Source organism: Cynara cardunculus, assembly GCF_001531365.2.
Source record: "Cynara cardunculus var. scolymus isolate 2C chromosome LG 3, CcrdV1, whole genome shotgun sequence".
NCBI classification, from domain to species: Eukaryota; Viridiplantae; Streptophyta; class Magnoliopsida; order Asterales; family Asteraceae; genus Cynara; species Cynara cardunculus.
This window is the reverse complement of record NC_037530.1, coordinates 3,411,009-3,416,811: the sequence shown is the minus strand read 5'-3', so window position 1 is coordinate 3,416,811 and position 5,803 is coordinate 3,411,009. Positions and strand designations below refer to the sequence as shown.

The 5,803-nt window shown below is 29.7% G+C and overlaps 1 non-coding gene across 1 annotated transcript; it reads right to left on the bottom strand.

Annotated features, from left to right (window-relative positions):
- Positions 1-4,380: 4,380 nt before the first annotated feature.
- LOC112510630 lies at positions 4,381-4,456 on the bottom strand. Its single transcript, XR_003069008.1, has one exon. It is a non-coding gene; the product is annotated as a small nucleolar RNA R21 (small nucleolar RNA).
- Between the last annotated feature and the right edge of the window lie 1,347 nt (positions 4,457-5,803).

The window sequence follows — 5,803 nt, the reverse complement described above, 5'->3', positions numbered from 1 at the left end:
ATATGAAGAGAAATTTAAATTCATGGTTTTTTTAAAGAATCATTACTCATTAAATATAACAAATTAAATATTTAATTCATATTTTATATTTTATAACAAAATAATAATAATAATAATTTAAAAAAAAAATACTTAAATTGCATTTGATTGCAATCCTTTCAAAGCAAACCTTTTGATTTCTTTTTAAAAATGTTTTATAAAATAATATAGAGTATGATAAATTTATTGTTTTTCCATATATAACTACATTTGTCTTGTTATAGAATAACAAAAAGAGTAGATTATGTTTTTAGTCCTTATGGTTTGTTAAAGATTACAACTTTTATCCCCACGCTTTCGAAAATATGATTTCATTCATGTGGTTTGTAATTCATTGTTATTTTCATCTATGAAGTTGACTCCTACTTTTAGATGAGAGACGAAACAACAATGAATTATAAAGTGTAAGGACAAAAATGACGATAAATTGTAAATCATAAGAATAGAAATAAAAGAAATTTTTAACTATATAAGTAAAAATCATAACTTTAAAAGTATAAGGACTAAAAATGTAATTTACTCTAACAACAGGTTTGATGGCAAAAATAGTGATAAAGTCTTTTTATATAGACAAAAGGGATCTTGAAAATACAAATTAATTATCACTAGAAGGATGCTCGTATAATGCAGCGAGATATATTTTGATTTTAATATTTTATTATATTATTTGTTCATGTCGATATCATACGGTTTTACATGGTTTTGAGAAAAAAATAATGTTTTTATTTTTGAATAAAATATAAATTTAAAGATATCATAAAACTTTAAAAAAGTATCGATATTAATATCAAATTAACTATTTAAAAATTCTCTTTTTTTATATTTTTTTAATTCAATTTTTTATTATAATTTAATTTACGATTAATAATGAAGTAAATTTATATTTGATTTAATAATATAATATTTTATAAAGATAATAAATAAATAGTCTGTTTGAAGTCAATAATTATCCTAATTACATTTAGAGTTTTTATACTTAAAAGGATTTGTTTATCTTGTATGTGATTATGTTTACCTACAGTTAGTTACACAAATTCAAAAATGAAGCTTTAATAAGTTATATTTATGTACAATTTACCTGTAATCTTGAATTTTAAGTAATATGTTTTAATTAACAATATTTCATACATAAAAACTAGTAATTTTTTTTGTCAAATACTTTATAATACAGTACAGATTTTCATAATAAATATACGGAAAATAATATCATAAGCCACTCCACTTTACCAATAGTTTCAAATATGTCACAAATTTTGAAAAGAGTCAAAGAAGGCAGTCAAACTTTTCAATTGAGGCCATTTACAACAAATCCAAGAATAATGGTGAAAATATTCATAGCTAAATAATTATTGGTTTACTAGTTACAAGAGGAGTAGGGGTATGCTTATAAAATTTAAAATTTTAAGTAGAAGGTGTGGAATTAGATTTAAAAGAAAACTAGAAGGGTGTTTGTGTAATTCAACGATATTTATTTCAATTTTAATGTTTTGTTTTATTATCTGGTTTTGTCGATATAATACGGTTTTTTATTGATTTTGAGAAAACGATAATGTTTTTATTTTTGAAGCTTTAATAAGTTGTACTTACGTACAATTTACTTGTGATCTTGAATTTTAAGTAACATGCATCAATAAACGGTACTTTATGCATAAAAAATGGTTTTTAATTTTTTTTTTCAAATGCTTTGTAATATAGTATATATGAATATGAAATTATTTTATTTCTTATATTTATTACATAAATTTTAAATGAAATATATTATAATTACAAAATAATAGGAAAATTTTTAAATTTATTTCGTAATATGCGGTCGAAGCAATTAATGATTATATAAGTAAATAAATAAATATGGATCCGTTTTACGAAAATTTATTAGTAGCAACGGTAATATTTTTGTATGGTCGACTTATATGGTAGTATGTGATTTCAGATCCAGGGAGATTGATCAGATTTGTGATAGAGGAAGGATGTCGTTGTGGAATAAGGTATGGTCTCTTGATGTCCCTTCTAAAGCGAAACATTTAGTTTGGAGAATCTGTGATGACTTGCTTCCTGAGTACAAATATATCCGAAGAACAGTGATGCCTGAGGATAAGTCTTGTTTTGGATTTGATGGTAGGGATGATGATATCACTCACACTCTTTTGAAGTGTGAATATGCAAGAGCTGTGTGGTTTGCATCCCCATTAAGCCTTCGGGTGGATGATATCATCTTTGGCTCTTTGAGCGAGTCGGTGTCGGTTCTATGCGATGTGTGGGATGATGATACGTTGGCATTGTGGGCCATGGTGGCGTGGGGTCTATGGTTTAATAGGAACTTACGTTGCCAACGGAAACAAGGTTATGATCCTGTAAATCTTGTTGAAAAGGTGTTGACCGAGTTATGTGAGTTTCGGAATCGACACTCAGATGTCAGAATGATCGGCCCACAAGATTTTCAAGAGGCGAGTTGGGTTGCTCCTCCAAGAGGATGGGTGAAAGTGAACTGTCACCTGTCTCGAATCCGTTCTATCGGGACATTCATCGGGTGTGTTATTAGGGATGACGCAGGGGATGTGCTCGGATCTTTTGCTGATATCTTAGACCTGGATGATGGTTTTTCCATCATGGAAGCTCAGGAAAAAACAGCATACGAAAGTTTGCTATTTGCTTTTAGCATGGGCTTTCGACTAATCATATTGGAGTCAGATTACTTACATGTGGTTGACAAACTGCGATCTATAGATTGGGAAAAATCACCTATTGCCAACGTTCGTGTGGGACGCAAAAACCTATGTCCAAGAGATTATGATGTTTTTGTTTATTATGTTAGTCGTGATAACAACCAACTAGCAACATCTGTAGCTAGGTATGGAATGGAAGTCGATGACTTCACTGTCTGGATCGACGATCTCCCTCCAGGGGTGACCAACATCGACGTAGTTTAATTACCTTGGTTGTTGACGGTCTTCATTTTGATGAAGCCTGAATATTCTTTAAAATATCAAGATATAATATCATAATAAAACTATTATCATATATGTTGTTTATTGTTTCTGTTTTTTTTTTTGTTATCGATCATTAATCCTAGTATGATGTACAAATATTCAACTAAGACCAAAATAACAACGCCTTGGATAATTCGCCTCGTGTATACAAATTTTGGTTGAGAATATAACCATGACCAAATGAATGATAATCGTACTCCTTTTGCAAAAAAAAAAAATGGCAGAATATTGTGCATACATGTTTTTTTATATGCATTTATGCATATGATAAATGGGGTGTGCGTGCTTTGGCAAAGTCGAAAGACCAAGCCATATAGATGGTATACACGTGTATATTTCGCTGTTGTTTCATAATACATTCATCTAACACTGATTTTATTGCTAAGATAAAAAACATTGAATTGAGACATGATACACTATATGATTTGAGATGTTACATGAGCCTATCAATTACGTTATATGATGAAATACTTTTCTTGGGGGCGGGGCGGGGCGGGGCGGGGCGGGGAGGGGGGGAGGAGAAGTGTTTTTTTTTTCGTTAGGCAGGCTCTTTCCATTTTCTCATATTGTCATTCAATAACAAGTATGAAAGATAAATAAATTCTGTTACTAATGCAAAACCATGGGTTATAGCTATGCTGTATAAACATTCTATTATTATTTTTTCACAAACTGATTGTCTTCTCGAAAACAGTGTCTTTGTCTCTTGAAACAAACAAAAGGTCTCTGTACATTTCCCAAATTCTACCTCTGAAAAGTGATATATTGTGTCTGTTTATTTATATTGACGAACGTTTAGCACTGAATCTTATTTGTTGTTATTTGCAGTTGTTTTAGTAGAGTTTCGAATTGTGGAGAAGTTTTATAGTGTGATCAGTTGATCACTGCTTGAAACACATAAGCGACTTTGTTTAAAATAACCATTGTCTAGAATACAGATGTTTACCATATATTCTAATCACAAATATTTCATCTGCATCAATCAAGTGTTCAATGCATTTGTAATAGTGTAACAACATTCTCATTTTCAAGCACAATACAAAAAACAGCTTAGCAATGAAAGTGTAATAAAAACTTCAAAATTTGTAACAGATAAAAGCTAAAAACTCATTTGAATAATTTAAAACAAGACTACAGTGTCATCGATCTCTTCCCTTCAGAACAGATTATTCATCAATGAATAGTTATTACTTCACTACTTTTAACATTTCAATTTGCATAAGTTCATCAACAGGAACTAAAACACTACCCTCTAAGTTCCAACATGAATCATTGATAACAAAATACTGGAACAGAATCAAAATAATCCAGTTCAATTCTTTTTTGAACAAAACTATAGTCTGACTGCAACAACAACCCCTCCGAATGAACCATTCATCAACGAATCGGTCCACTACTTTTAACGTTTCATAAATTTCATCGTTGGGGTGCTATAACAACAAAGAAGATTCCAAAAACACAATTTGCATTAAAAAGGGATGCAAATCATGATGCACTGTTTTCAATAAGAACATTCATAAAAAATGTTGTAGGAATGCAAATCCCCGGTAATGAAAATCTGATCAACATAACAATCTATTGAATGTTTAAGCCAGGAAATGAATCAACAGTTCCATTAATTCATCCTTCAAATCAGGAAGCACATCTTTTAGGAACTGAATTTTAGATCTAATACTTTCAAAACAAAAAAAGTTTCAAATACGATAAGATAAGATTATGAATGCTCCATCATGAATACAAAAAGAATCTAACTGATCCAAATAGAAGGAAGAATCAAGATCGCATATGTTTCCATATTCGAATCAAATAACACATGGATTGCAAGAAATAATCCAGTTATCAAACGATATTTCGATGTTAACTATGGATGCAAATTGAAACAAAACACAGGAAACATGAGTTTGAACACAAGACAATACAAACAATTATTGGAAATTCAAGCACAAAACTCATCAAACATGAAAGGAGAACGTAAGGACGACGATGGCGCCTCTGCTAACCAGACACCCTAATGTCACTGACGACAACAACTTTGGGATAGTATTTATATAGGTAAATATCGATGGATTGCTTGGAGTAGCCAACTTTTTGTGCCCTAAGTAACAATGCGTACTAAAATGTGATCAATGCTGGGTTGAGTTCTGGATCAGATAACTGGGTCCTTAGGAACAACCCGATTATAAAACGAATATACTCTATATAAAATTTAGAAATATTTCACTAATACAACAAAATACGTGATTTTTATTTTATTACGAATCATTTTTTTTTTGAAATATATGTTTCTAAGATTATATACTACTAATTACCTTTTGATCATGTATATGTCTGTACACAAATGACTAGATATTTTAAATTGTTTTGATTCTTTTTGAAACACGGGTCTCCAAAAATAAAATCGGCAATGTGAAAAGCTATTACAATAACACATATCAGCCTTTGAAGTCAAGTCGATTATTTTTTTAACATATTTTTGTTTTTAATTAATTTTTTTTATATTATGATAGTTGAGTTGGTGCAACCACTTCGACTTTTTTTTTATACATCTCTAATGTATGTGAGAGGGATCCATCTATACTATATATATATATATATATATATATATATATATATATATATACTATATTATAAAACATTTGGCTAAGACTCTTAAAACTCTTAAACCCGTTAATTCCTGTCGAATTTCATCCCATATATGAATTTGTGTAACTAACTGCAGATAAACACAATCAAATACAGGATAAACATCTCATTTTAAATATAAAAAATCTAAAATA